The sequence below is a fragment of the Orcinus orca genome, chromosome 3 (assembly GCF_937001465.1).
Source record: "Orcinus orca chromosome 3, mOrcOrc1.1, whole genome shotgun sequence".
Lineage (NCBI taxonomy): Eukaryota > Metazoa > Chordata > Mammalia > Artiodactyla > Delphinidae > Orcinus > Orcinus orca.
In genome coordinates this window covers 68393379-68405843 of record NC_064561.1, presented here as the reverse complement: position 1 = coordinate 68405843, position 12465 = coordinate 68393379, and the positions used below count along the sequence as shown (strand labels likewise).

The 12465-nt window shown below is 42.4% G+C and overlaps 1 non-coding gene across 2 annotated transcripts in view; it reads left to right on the top strand.

The window, feature by feature from the left end:
• Positions 1–12465, top strand: part of LOC101273407 (uncharacterized) — a 50622-nt gene that overhangs the window by 1318 nt on the left and 36839 nt on the right. The gene's annotated exons all lie outside the window — the stretch shown is intronic.

Below are 12465 nucleotides of genomic sequence, written 5' to 3'. Positions count from 1 at the left end.
TGATTTTTGAAGAGGAATGATTTGGTGATATATGGGTTTTTTTCCAGCTCTGAAATTTACTGATCCTGTGAACAACAAAAAGCACACAGTTGTCCTTTTTAGATTGAACCTTTCACAAACTTCTGTTTTCTGGGAGGAAGTGAAATAGCTGAAACTTCTCACCAATTTGTTTTGTATTTGTTTGACTCCAGAAAACAGAATTGGACTCCAGGAATCCTGTACAGTAAAAGGCAGTTGAGGGAATTGCTGAGAACTTGGCAAGGTGGCTGCAGCTGGTTTATGCATTAAACGGAGAAACCAGCACAGCACTCAAGGGAGGACAAATCCAGAGTGCTGGCAGCTGGGGAGAGCGAGCTTCCCAGTCAGATCAGCCACATCATTCTCTGTAAAACATGTCTTAAGACAGGTCATTTGAGCATTGAGCAATGTGTGTTTACCACATATTTCTACTTACCTGAAGAGTCCCCCCCCCCTCCGTGTACCTATTCATTGGCTGGGCTTGTTATGAAAGAGCTTTTTACAGGGCTCTCCAGAAGCCCCATAATATTAAGAATCGCTGGAAGTTAGATTTCTGGGCCACATTTTTAAAAAACTGTTAACCATTTTCTAAATGGTCTTTGGAATTATTTGGAACGGCCAACTAATCATGCTTCCTTTGGAAACAGTCCGCTCCCCCTCCCCCAGACACTGTAACTATGTGCTGTCAGGGCGGTTAAGTAGGCCGAGAGTTTTGGGAAATTTTCTGCTTTCATTCACCCCGGCTGCCCCCACAAATGTTCCCATTGGTAGAGAATTTAAGACTTCAATGTTAGGAAAGAAAGATAGTGTTTCCCTCAACACAAGCAATGATAAACACCAGGCCTGGCTGTTCTGTTGAAGAACAGAAATACCCTCCCTTAAGGGGAACTGGGCCCAGGTGGGAACCAGGGCTAGGGTGTGAGCCAGAGACCCCCACGAGCGTTCTAGGCCTGCACCTTTGTCACCCAAGGGCAGGCCCTCCTTTCTTGGCTGGAAACAGTCCTCAACCTTGAAACGGGGTAATGGACCGCAGCACACCATAGCAGGTCCTCTGCACAGCAAGGCCTCCTAAGGGTTTGTAATGCAGAGACTCTGCCTGGGCAATGGAGCACGGACCGCTTATGGCCAACTTTTCAGCATAAAGCTCTACACTGCCCTCATGGAAGCCAAATCTCTTCTGAAGCACAGTAGTCAATTCCTGGATCCGTCAGCCCTTCCTCACCAAGAACATTCTGTGTCCTGGTGGCCAAGATAATGATTTCTGTCCTGGTTGGTGTAACTCGGACCTCAACTCCAGAGTACCCATCTTCAGCCAGCTCCCTAGTGAGAAACTCGTTCAGTTCAGCTTTGAATATGCCGTCAGTGACAAACTTCCTCTTCTTGGAAATCTGCACGGCCATTTTGCCACCGCGCTCCGCCGAAAGGAAAGGCTTCACAGAGGGCCCCCCCCCATAAATTTATTTATTTATTTATTTATTTTTGGCTCTGTTGGGTCTTTGTTGCTGCGCGTGGGCTTGCTCTAGTTGTGGAGAGCGGGGTGGGGGGGGCGTTACTCTTCGTTGTGGTGCGTGGGCTTCTCATTGTGGTGGCTTCTCTTGTTGCGGAGCATGGGCTCTAGGCGCGCGGGCTCAGTAGTTGTGACTCACAGGCTCTGGAGCACAGGCTCAGTAGTTGTGGCGCGTGGGCTTAGTTTCTCCACGGCATGTGGGATTTTCCCCGCCCAGGGCTCGAACCCGTGTCCCCTGCATTGACAGGCGGATTCTTAACCACTGCACCACTAGGGAAGTCCTTCACAGAGGTTCTGAAGGAATATTAATGGGAGGCTTTTATGAAATTTGAGCTCCTCTAAAGCAGAATATTTTAATTTTTGGATGATTGATATTTTTTTGAGATGCAGTGAAATAAAAAAAGAGGGTGGACATTCTAAATTTTTTTGGTAAAAGCCTCATTCAGCACCCTAAGGCTTTTTTGTTTTTGTTTCCGGGTGTATTTGGGCTTGGTTACCAATAAGCCAATAATCAGATCTGGAGACCTGAGGGTAAGTGCATGTTTGCATTTCATATGTAAATAAGTTCAGACTGTTTCACACTTTATCCAGCTGGTTTAGAGTGCCTGGAGTAAACCTTGCAGCTTCTTGGGTTTTGGACCCTACATCCTTTCAACCCTAAAGGAGTTATTCACTAAGCACTTCAGAGACTGAAGTGGGCAATAATGCTCACTAAATTGAATGAGGAGTGAAATAGTCATCTTTTAAAATTTCATTCTCCTGAGTCACTCTGCCAGTCCTCCATCAGATAGAGATTCAAGTGCTTGCTGACGTGCCCAGGGAACTACAGAACTACAACATCCGTTTCTCGGACTTGTGACATTTGTTGTCTAGGCATAGTTCTCACAGGGAAGTTCTGACAGGAGAGGCTTCCTGTTTTTCTCAGGCTGAATTGAGTGCTGTGTTCTAGGCCTCCAAGCTCCTCACGCTTGACCAGCCCTACTAATTGGCTTGGCTGTACAATGGGAGTCAGCAATTAAAACACAGCAGTTTAAAAGCAAGGGGATTGGGCATGAGTTGACCCTCCAGGCTCTGGCCAAAAAGGTTCACACCATTTTGGGCACTATATACAAAGGGCTCTTCAAAAGGCAGTGAGCTTAGAATGACTTCTTTGGTAGTTTTTAGGAGACGTATGTGGAATATTAGTACTGATTTAGGCCTCAAAACCAGAGCTAGGAAACTGGATGGGCCCTCAGTTCTAAAGCAAGGGAGGGAGTTCCCTGGTGGCGCAGTGGTTAAGAATCTGCCTGCCAATGCAGGGGACATGGGTTTGATCCCTGGGCCGGGAAGATCCCACATGGTGCGGAACATCTAAGCCCATGCACCACAACTACTGAGCCCGCGCGCCTAGTCCTGTGCTCTGTAACAAGAGAAGCCACCACAATGAGAAGCCTGTGTACCACAACGAAGAGTAGCTCCCCAGTCTCTGTAACTAGAGAAAGCCTGCACGCAGCAATGAAGACCCAACGCAGCCAAAAAAAAAAAAAAAATTAAAAAAAAAGCAAGGGAGATAAATGGTTTGAATCCAGTGTCTGTGGGTAGCAAGTCTGGTATGGCTTTGTCAAAAACAAAGGATGGTTTATATTTTTCTGAACCTTTTGATTAAAGGCGTACCTCGTTTCATTGTACTTTGATCTGTTGGGCCTTGCAGATACTGCGATTTTTACAGATAGAAGGTTTGTGGCAACCCTGTGTCTGTCGGCGTCATTTTTCCAACAGCACTTGTTCACTTTGTTTCTCTGTGTCACATTTTGGTAATTCTCGCAATACTTCAAACCTCCATCAGCAAAAAAGATTACAACTCGCTGAAGGCTCAGAAGTTTGTTAGTATTTTTCAGTGATAAAGTATTTTTTTTTAATATTTATTTTATTTATTTATTTGGCTGCGCCGGTTCTTAGCTACAGCATGCGTGTTGGGATCTAGTTCCCTGACCAGGGATCCAACCCGTGGCCCCTGCGTTGGGAGCACGGAGTCTTAACCACTGGACCACCAGGGAAGTCCCACAGTGGTGAAGTATTTTTAAATTACGGTGTGTACATTATTTTTTTAGACATAATGCTATTGTACCCTCAATAGACTACGGTATAGTGAAAACATAACTTTCATCTGCACTGAGAAACCAAAAAATTTGTGTGACTCTCTTTATCGTGATATTCAGTTTATTGTGGTGATGTGTGTGAATGATTTAAGGGAGTCTTGGTAATCATGGTGAGGGGAGGGTTTGATCTACCTGAATTTACTCATTGGAGAGTAATGCCTTATTCACAGATGCCTTTCATCAGTTCTCTGATTTGTGTTAAAGAGTCATTAGTCTCAAGAGAATTGGCCCAGAAAATAAATCACGACTGAAATCTACCTGGCCTCCTGGCCAGTGTTCAAAGAAAGGCAGGGGTGGGGAACAATTGAATTGCAAAGGTATTTGGGAATAGGAAGACCTGGGAAGTGGTGCTAGACTTCTGCTCTCAGTACTTCACCCATCAGCTTTCAGTATTGGGACCTCGGGCAGGATCATTTGGGGACAGTATGTGTGAAGAGGGGGACTTCTATAGGAATGTGCCTATCTCATGAGTCCTTGTCGTTAAACCTATACTTACTGCTTTCCTGCTGCCCGCTAGCTTCCCAGAGACCCCAGACCCCGTGTCCCCCCTTCCCCCACCCCCAGCCTTTCTTCCGCAGCACCCTCTCTAAAGGCTGGTGTGATTCATCAATCTCTGATCCAATTTCTGCGTCCTCTGGTTCTGCTGACTTTGCTGAACTAAATCTTGGTGATATTTGATGTGTGATGGTGGCAGAACTCCAGCGAGGGGTGGTTGCATTCTAAGGGCTTGGAGGTGGGTGCTTCATCTGTTTCTCACACTTAATTTGTGTTCCACCTGCATGATTTTTGTCTTATCTCTTTGCCATCAGTACTATTATTTAACATTTTTCTTTAAATTATGCCATTTTTTAAAAACTCTAAAAGTTATTTGAAAGGGAAACTATGATTGGCTTAAATTGGAAACCACTATCACCTGCCACAAATAGAAAGCAAATATTAAAAAGCATAACTATTAAAATTAAGTTGTCTGTCCACATTCCCCAAATTGTTCCACATACTCCAGTTGGAAAAATACTGCCTTCATCCAAAGACATGACTCACTCTGTTAATTTTTTCAGGTGGCAGTAAACAGGTGGTAGGAATGGTTTGGGGGTAGGCAGGCCTTCAGAGAGGGCCCCTTGAATCCCATCTTCTGAAACTCTGCATGGCTCTATGACACCAGGAAGACAGCAGAGTGAAAAACGTAGGAACTAAAAAGAAATACATGCAGTCAGTTGAAAACACTGGTGTTTTGACATGAGGTTTGCCAGAAGGAGGCCCAAGTGGTGGTGAGCCTGTATACTACATTAAATTCTAGGCCCTCCTCCAGGGATGTGACTTTATTGATGCTGTGTTCTGTTGTTCTTTCTGTGCAGGTGCGCTCTTGGAAAACTCAGGTTTTTGTTCAGGGTGGATGCAGTTTGTTTTCTTGTTTTTGTTTTTAATTCATCAATACTCCATACTACTTTGGGCCCCTTGTCTTCCATACATACAGTTGCTCTTGGTGGATGTTACTAATGACAGAACTCTGAGGTTATCATCTAGCATGTGTTTTTTCTAACCTTTTTGTCCATAATGCGTATTCCTTTAAAAAGATTCTATGAAAATGAAAGCGGGGGGAGTGAGCTGCCCTGGGATGTCTGGTCCTTAGGGTGCTCACATGGCAGGTGTGACTGGTACTTGCTGGTGTTCAGTGAAATTCACTCTTGTCCTTTAAAGCCGCCCTGCGGTGCTGACTGAGCTGCCGCTCCCGCAGAGGGTCGGTCAGGAGAGCGTGCTTTAATGGTGGAGCAAAGCCAGGGCTGGGCTGGTAGCCGGCAGGAACCAGGAGTGCTTAGTTAAATTGCCAGCACATGAAGCTGTAGGGGCCTTTTTCTAAGCCGTCAAGATTTCAGTTTTCCCACAAAGCCTAGTCTAATGCTCTGGGAGGGGGCAGGCAGAGCCTGTCTTTCAGGGGCCGTGCTGGTGAGGGACCTGGCCTGGGAAGTGGCCTTGTCAGGCTTGTTGGGAGGGATAGACTGTCCCTTTCTAGTGTGTCCTGTCAAGTTGGCAGGGAGCAGAGTTCCTCCCTTTTCTCTCTCTCCCTGCTCTAACCTATTCTTTAATCTCCCCAACTCACTTTCTCTGTTAACAGCTTTCTTCCCTTTTTCTTTCCCTTCTGTTCACTGCTGCTTTTGCTTCCTACCCTCCCTCTTGCTGGGCTCATTTTCCCTCCATTGTCACTTTGAGGGCTGGCTGTTTGAAGCTCCAGAGTTACAATGCTCTCCTGTACATCCCATGACTAGATGTAATTCAGAGGTCCCCAGCCTTTTTTTCTGAGCAGGAGCCAGCCTTCACTTCCCCATGGCTTTAAGATAGCAGCATCAGTGGGGTGCTGACCAGAGTTCCCGAGCTGAGGGGTGGGACGCAGCTGGTGGTTGGAGTTCCCAAGGGGGGAGTGGGCAGTGGGGGGGTGGGCTTGCAGGCATTATGGGAGCTGTCAGACAAGGGGCTGAGTGAGGTCCACCTTTGGGATGTCCTTCCAGAAGCTGAAGGCAGAAGGCTGTCCTACATTCAGGTAGTCCTCTGGCTTCTGCAGAGGACCATCCGTGACTAATAAAGGCTGGAGAAGGGGCCCTTGGTGAGGTTGGCCTGAAACCCATGGGGCTGTTCACAGCTGTGGATCCTGCCCTGGTGCTGGGACAAAACATGTTCTCAGTGGTAGCTGGATGGTTGTTGGAAGCATCTAGAAGTGTGGCTTTCCTGCTCAATGAGTGAAGAAATAGGTTATTTTCTCCTAAAAGCCATGGGGAAGACATTACCCAAAGATATCTTTCATTTTTTACTGTGTGTAGTCATCTCTCAGTAGTTCCAGGACCCCTTCATACCAAAATAATGTGGATGCTCAAGTCCCGTAAATAAAATGGCATAGGGTTTGCATTTAACCTACGCACATCCTCTGAATACTTTAAATCATCTCTAGATTACTTATTATTTTTTTTTATAAATTTATTTTATTTATTTTTGGCTGTGTTGGGTCTTCGTTGCTTCGTGCGGGCTTTCTCTAGTTGTGGCGAGTAGGGGCTACTCTTTGTTGCGGTGGGCAGGCTTCTCGTTGCAGTGGCTTCTCTTGTTGCGGAGCACAGGCTCTAGGCGTGTGGGCTCAGTAGTTGTGGCGCATGGGCTTAGTTGCTCCGTGGCATGTGGGATCTTCCCAGACCAAGGATCGAACCCACGTCTCCTGCATTGGCAGGTGGATTCTTATCCACTATGCCACCAGGGAAGTCCCAATTATTTTATTTCTATTATCAGTGATACTGAAGGGGAAGAGGAAGGCAGCTAGAGTTCTTTCTCTCATATCCTCAGTACTGGGCTTGTCATGTAATAAGTACTTAATAATGTTGAATAAACAAATGATTAGGTTTGCCAATAGTATTTGACAAGCAAACGAATAAAATTACATGACTCCTATTAAAAGAGATAAAGGATAACTATAGAAAAAGAAGCTGCAGTGATCCTGAAAGTCTACTCTTAGTAAGGCTGTTTGTGAGCGTTATCTCTGACCAAAGTGTGAAGGTTGAGTAATCCGCATTTCCCTTTCTGCCTAACTCTCAGTGTGATCATTGCTTCCCGTTAGAAGCCTTCTCTGACTTCCCTGACCTACTGTCTCTACTTTTTAATTTTTATTTATTTATTTATTTATTTATTGCGGTACGCGGGCCTCTCACTGTTGTGGCCTCTCCCGTTGCGGAGCACAGGCTCTGGACACACAGGCTCAGCGGCCATGGCTCACGGGCCCAGCCGCTCCGCGGCATGTGGGATCTTCCCGGACCGGGGCCCTGCATTGGCAGGTGGACTCAACCACTGCGCCACCAGGGAAGCCCTGTCTCTACTTTTTATAGAAGGAACAAATGACTGTGTGAATGGAATAAACGAACACATCAATGCCAAAATTTAACAAAAACTGTAAACCTGAGATGATAGAGCAGCACCAAACCAGTAATTCTAAAGCTTTTTTTAGCCCAACAAACAATACCCAAAATTATGGGTATGAGAATCAAGAAAAACTGAGGGACCTAGAATATAAAATAATCTATTTACGAAGATCCCTAATTAGGGAGTTCAGAAAAGACACAGAGGAGGTCTTCAGAGTAAAATCAGCCCTTTTTTAAAAAAAAACTTTACAATTTTATAAATTCCCAAGAAGGATATGTAAAGATGGAGGGATAAGCATGACTTCTGGCTTTGAAGATAAGAATAGTCCCAAGGTAGGGGAAGTCTGCATGTAACCAAGAGAATTTTTTTTTTTAACCCCATGTTTGGTACTTAGCCAAGTGACTTTTCAGTTTGAAGCAGAGAAAAAACATTTAAAGAACTTAAGCTGAAGTGTCTTGTGAAAAAAAGAATCATGGGACTTCCCTGGCAGTCCAGTGGTTAAGACTCTGCACGTCCACTGCAGGGGCCACAGGTTCGATCCCTGGTCGGGGAACTAAGATCCCACATGCCACATGGAGTGCCTCCCCCCACAAAAAAGAACCACAATTACCAAAATCACTGTAAAAAGCAGTGAGGAGCAGATATAAAATAGTTTATCCACAAGGGAAAATTAATAATAGGAAGGGAAGTTGGGGCACTAGAAGGGGTCTACAGAAGCATTCTAGGCATTTAAAAAAAAAAAAGAGGTGGGTAACATGAAAATACCAAAAAGCACTAAGAAAACTTAATTTTTTTCTGACTATATAGGTTCCTTATTGAAATTTTCAAACATACAGAATAACAATTGCCAATAATTCCAGCACCCAGGGAAAACCACTATAAATGTTATTTTCCTTCTAGCCAAATTTTGTCTGTCTACTGTTACTGTACACTTAAAGCATGAAAATCTTTTTTTTTTTTTTCCCATTTTAATCAAGGCTTCTCAGGACGGTCCCCTCAGCCCTTCCCAGGCTTGTCTTCCAAAGCATGAAAATCTTAATGTACAACTCCAAAACTGTTCCATGTAATCATGACTCAGCTCAAGATGTGGAACATCTCCATCATCCCAGAAATCTCCTCTTGTGCCTCTTCCAGTCAATATCCGTAGATTCGTTTTGGCTGTTCTTGAACCTCATATAAATGCAGTCTTACAGTGTGAAGTCTGTTGAGTCTGGCTTTTGTTCATCATTGTCTGTGGGACTCATCCACGTTGCTGCATGTAGTAATTGTTCTTTCCTTATCACTGGGCAGTGTCTATTGTATAACTGTACCGTAATCTTTCTGTTCTGCTGTTGATGAACATTTGGATGGTTTCCGGTTTGGGGCTATAATAAATCAAGCTGCTTTGACCATTCCTTTTTTTTTTTTTTTTTTGGCCATGCTGCGCTACATGTGGGAATGTGGGGTCTTAGTTCCCTGACTAGATATTGAACCCGTGCCCTCTGCACTGAAAGCACGGAGTCTTAACCGCTGGACCACCAGGGAAGTCACTGACTATTCTTACATGTGTCTTTGGTGGACTTACGCGCTCATTTTACTTCAGTATATATCTAAGAGTAGAATTGCTGGGTCATAAGATAAATATTTCCAAAGTCATGAATATATTATAAACTTTGTTCTAAAAGTGTGACTGTGTCCAGGGTACAGTGTGAATTATTCTTGGTTTATAAGGATGGAGATCAAGGTTCATTTTTTTAATTTTCTCCCATTAGAATAGCCAGCACTATTTATTGGAAAGATTAATTTTTACTTTCTGAGTTGCAGTGATGCCTTTCTATTAAATTAGGTGACTACTGTGTGGGTCTCTTGTAGAATTCTTCATTCTGTAACACTGATCCATTTATTAATATTTATTTTAAAGAAAATGGGATCATGCTTTTACATTTTTCTACGCTTACTATTAATATCATGCTTCAAATTGAGAATAATTGCAAAGGAACTATTATATAGATGTACCGTAATTTATTCTTTTCTTTTTTTTTTGGACGTTTGGGTTGTTTTTTCTTTTTTCTGTTTTGTTCTTTTATGTTGCAGGCTTTCCTTAAATGTCTTGATAATCCTTGTTCATTCATTTATTTATGAGGCAATAAAAAGCTGATTAGAAGTTCTGCGTGCATGGGCTTTTCTGAGGAGTGACTGGGTGCGTCATTGGAGTCTCCTCGAGTATTATCAGTAATTTTTTCCCCTCGAGCTGCTCAGTTTTTCCAGAGGAACACTCTCGACTCTACTGCCTGCAGGGTCAGTGCCATGCTACCAGGTGTCTTGTCATTTAAAAAAATAACTTTGAAAACTATTATTCTTTCCTTCGTCTCTGCTTTGATGAGGTCTTTTATTGTGATCTTACCTCCATGGGCCACTCTCCGAAAGAATAGTTTCTGCTCTTCTCATTGTATGGTTGAATGACTGAAAATCCTATGACTTTGAGCATGTCTTGAGTGGGATCATCAGATAAGAGTGTTCAGTGCAGCCTTTTTTTTTTAAATTTTTGTTTTATATTGGAGTATAGTTGATTTACAATGTTGTGTTAGTTTCAGGTGTACAGCAAAGTGATTCAGTTGTACATATACATGTATCTATTTTTTTTCAGATTCTTTTCCCATTTAGGTTATTACAGAATATTGAGATCCCTGTGCTGTACAGTAGGCCCTTGCTGGTTATCTGTTTTAAGTACAGTGTACACGTCAATCCCAAACTCCCAACTTATCTCCCCACCCCCACGTTTCCCCTTTGGTAACCATAAGTTTGTTCTCTAAGTCTGTAAGTCTGTTTCTGTTTTGTAAATAAATTCGTTTGTATCATTTTTTTTAGATTCTGCATATAAGCAGTATCATATATTTGTCTTTCTCTGTCTGACTTACTTCACTTAGTATGATAGTCTCCATGTCCATGTTGCTGCAAATGGCATTATTTCATTCTTTTTTATGGCTGAGTAATATGCCATTGTATATATGTACCACGTCTTCTTTATCCATTCATCTGTTGATGGACATTTAGGTTGCTTCCATGTCTTGGCTATTGTAAACAGTGCTGCAGTAGACACTGGGGTGCATGTATCCTTTCAAACCATGGTTTTCTCTGGATATATGCCCAGGAGTGGGATTGCTGGATCATACAATAGCTCTATTTTTAGTTTTTTAAGGAACCTCCATACTGTTCTCCATAGTGGCTGTACCAATTTACATTCCCACCAACAGTGTAGGAGGGTCCCCTTTTTTCTCCACACCCTCTCCAGCACCTGTTGTTCATAAACTTTTTGATGATGGCCATTCTGACTGGGGTGAGATGATATCTCATTATAGTTTTGATTTGCATTTCTCTAACAATTAGCAATGTTGAGCATCTTTTCATGTGCCTGTTGGCCATCTGTATGTCTTCTTTGAAGAAATGTCTATTTAGGTCTTCTGCCCATTTTTGGATTGGGTTGGGTTTTTTTGTTTTTGTTTGTTTTGTTTTGTTTTTTTATATTGAGCTGCATGAGCTGTTCGTATATTTTGGAGATTAATCCCTTGTTGGTTGCATCATTTGCAAATATTTTCTCCCATTCTGTGGGTTGTCTTTTCACTTTATGGTTTCCTTTGCTGTGCAAAAGCTCTTGAGTTTAGTTAGGTCCCATTTGTTTATTTTTGTTTTTATTTCCATTACTCTAGGAGACAGATAGAAAAAGAAATTGCTGTGTTTTATGTCATAGAGCATTCTGCCTGTTTTCCTCTAAGAGTTTTACAGTATCTGGTCTTAACATTTAGGTCTTTAATCCATTTTGAGTTTATTTTTGTGCATGGTGTTAAAAAATATTCTATTTCATTCTTTTACATGTTAGCTGCCCAGTCTTCCCAGCACCATTTTTGAAGAGACTGTCTTTTCTGTATAGTCTTGCCTCCTTTCTCATAGATTAATTGACCATAGGTACTTGGATTTATTTCTGGGCTTTCTATCCTGTTCCATTGATCTATATTTCTGTTTTTGTGTCAGTACCATACTGTTTTGATGACTGTAGCTTTGTGGTATAGCCTGAAGTCAGGGAGCCTGATTCCTCCAGCTCCATTTTTCTTTCTCAAGATTGCTTTGGCTGTTCAGGGTCTTTCGTGTCTCCATACAAATTAAAAAAAATTTTAGCCATGCACATCGTTCATGAGAAAAAAAATTTTTTTTCTAGTTCTGTGAAAAATGCCATTGGTAATTTGATAGGGATTGCATTGAATCTGTAGATTGCCTTGGGTAGTACAGTCATTTTGACAATATTGAGTCTTCCAATCCAAGAACATGGTATATCTCTCCATCTGTTTGTGTCATCTTCAGTTTCTTTCATCAGCATCTTACAGTTTTCAGAGTACAGGTCTTTTGTCTCCCTAGGTAGGTTTATTCCTAGGTATTTTATTCTTTTTGATGTGATGGCAAATGGGATTGTTTCTTTCTCTTTTGTTGTTAGTGTATAACAATGCAACAGATTTCTGTGTATTAATTTTGTATGCTGCAACTTTACCAAATTCATTGATTAGCTCTAGTAGTTTTCTAGTAGCATCTTTAGGATTATCTGTGTATAATATCATGTCATCTGCAAACAGTGACAGATTTACTTTTTCTTTTCCAATTTGTATTCCTTTTATTTGTTTTTCTTCTCTAATTGCCATGGCTAGGACTTCCAAAACTATGTTGAATAAAAATGGCAAGAGTGGACATCCTTGACTTGTTCCTGATCTCAGAGAAAATGCTTTCAGCTTCTCACCATTGAGTATGATGTTAGCTGTGGGTTTGTCATATATGGCCTTTATTATGTTGAGGTATGTTTCCTCTGTGCGCACTTTCTGGAGAGTTTTTATCATAAATGGGTGTTGAATTTTGTCGAAAACTTTTTATGCATCTATTGAGATG